Source organism: Pyrus communis, chromosome 4, assembly GCF_963583255.1.
Source record: "Pyrus communis chromosome 4, drPyrComm1.1, whole genome shotgun sequence".
NCBI classification, from domain to species: domain Eukaryota; kingdom Viridiplantae; phylum Streptophyta; class Magnoliopsida; order Rosales; family Rosaceae; genus Pyrus; species Pyrus communis.
In genome coordinates, this window is record NC_084806.1 from 27357478 (window position 1) to 27359453 (window position 1976).

At 44.8% G+C, this 1976-nt stretch overlaps 1 pseudogene; it reads right to left on the reverse strand.

Moving 5' to 3' along the window:
* Nucleotides 1–492: 492 nt before the first annotated feature.
* On the reverse strand, nucleotides 493–1411 carry LOC137732920 (probable arabinosyltransferase ARAD1; annotated as a pseudogene).
* Between the last annotated feature and the right edge of the window lie 565 nt (nucleotides 1412–1976).

Genomic DNA, 1976 nt, shown 5'->3' on the forward strand with positions numbered 1-1976 from the left:
CATCATTGTTTTTTTCTTTCTTTTTATTATATATATATATATTTTTTTTCTTTTTGCACATGGTTCCAGAAGCATCATCATTGTTTTTATTATTATTATATATATATATATATATATATATATTTTTTTTTTTTTGGATGGTGCTGTTCATCCAGATTCCATCATTTTTTTTTCTTTATATGGTGATCTGCAAGGCTGAGTTTGTGGGTGAAAACCCAGGCCGAGTTCGAGAGAAGACGGAGGAGATCTTTGGGTGTGAGTTGACAAACTTTGATTTTGTCAATCACATTCAAAGGCAGCAGCAGAGGCAAGCAGACGGATGAGGTCTTTGGGTGTGAGTTGACAAACTTTGGTTTTGTTGATCACATTCAAAGGCAGCAGCCATGGCGGAGGTGCAGAAACAGCCAGAGCTTGAGGCAGAGTGTAAGGCGTCGAGTTTGAAGACCGGCTAGTCGTTTGACAGCGGTCAATGAAGCTCTTCGTTGATTTTGATCATGGTGGTCGGAGTGAGGAGCTTGAGGTTTGTTGGCAGCGTGAGGAGACAGAGGAAGAAGCTCCACCATCACCATTGAGCACAGGCAAGGAGCACAGCCACTGAGCACAGGTAGCAGTGAGTTCCCATTTGTCGCCCGTGTAAGTGTTGATGCGGTGAGTGTAAGGCACGATCACGTCCTTCACAAGCGATCCTTGGTCCTCGTTCAACCGCCCAAAATCGCAAACAAGCAGTACACAATTTTTTACTTTGTCAATCACTTTGTACAGAGCATTGGGGTCTTGCCATGATCACATGGTCTCGGCCATTGTTCCTCTTCCAGTACTCCTGCGATTCCAGCCACTCAATAAAGGCCACCTGATTCTCCTCGTTGCTGTACAACGGCTTCTCCGACCGGGAAGCCGGTCGCGCCGGGTTAACAATCAGGCTCAATGACGAGAAGAACGGCACGTAGAACAAGTCTGCCTCTTCCGGATCCAATACCCTCTCAACGGGCGAACCGACCCGTTCCGATTCGGGTTTGAGCAGGTCCCGGAACAGGTACCGCTCACCCATGTGCTGGTGACCCGGGTACTTGAGCTTCGAAACGTCGTCGTCGGGCCGGCCACCGCGAGCCAGCGAATGATGCTCGATGACTCCGTAAGTGAACCGCTTTGGGAGATCGTATAGGTACATTTTAACGGGCTTTCCGGGTAAATTAAGCTGCTTTTCCAGGGTAGCAAACACGTCAGAGGAGATCAAATTGGACGCAGAGGAGGATAAAGAGGGGAAGGCGCTCTCGAGCTTGGAAGTGGAAAGGAAGCCACTGGGGAAGCAGAGGGCGAAGACGCAGCCGAGAATGACTCCAATTGCTATGGCGGCGCCGACCTTCGATTTTCTGAGAGACTGCGGTTTCTCTCTGCGACTCACCACCGCCATGCCTTTGTTTTCTCTTCTCAGCTATGCTTTGAGAGGGAGGAGAGAGACACGCAGAGATGAAGGCTTGGAGCCGAGTGAGGATGGGCTTTGAGAGTTGGGCCCGAATTTGTAGCTGGGCTCGTTAGCTTTGGGAAGAGGAATAAAAAGTTTTGGGGATGATGACGGCACTGGGCCGGCCTGTGGCGTGTGGCGAGAGCTGGACCTAGGCCTGCTGTAGAATTCGACTAAGATTGTTTTGCTCCATCCATGTGGCTTTTAAGTGGACACTTCAACATATATATAATATAGAAATATATATATTATGTGTATATATATATATATATATATATATTTTTTTTTTTTTTCGTTTTTTTTTTTTTTTTTTTTTTTTTTTTTTTTTTGTAATAAAATTGACTTTCTTTAATGAAACATTTATTTATTTACTTTGATGTGACTGTACTTGAAGTTTTGAAGTTTCAAGTTGCCTACGTACTCTTCCAAAGAAGAGATCAAGTCATAACGTAGTTCAAATGAGTGATGGTTTTTTTTTTTTTTTTTTTGGATGATGATTTTGCCGTACACAGTT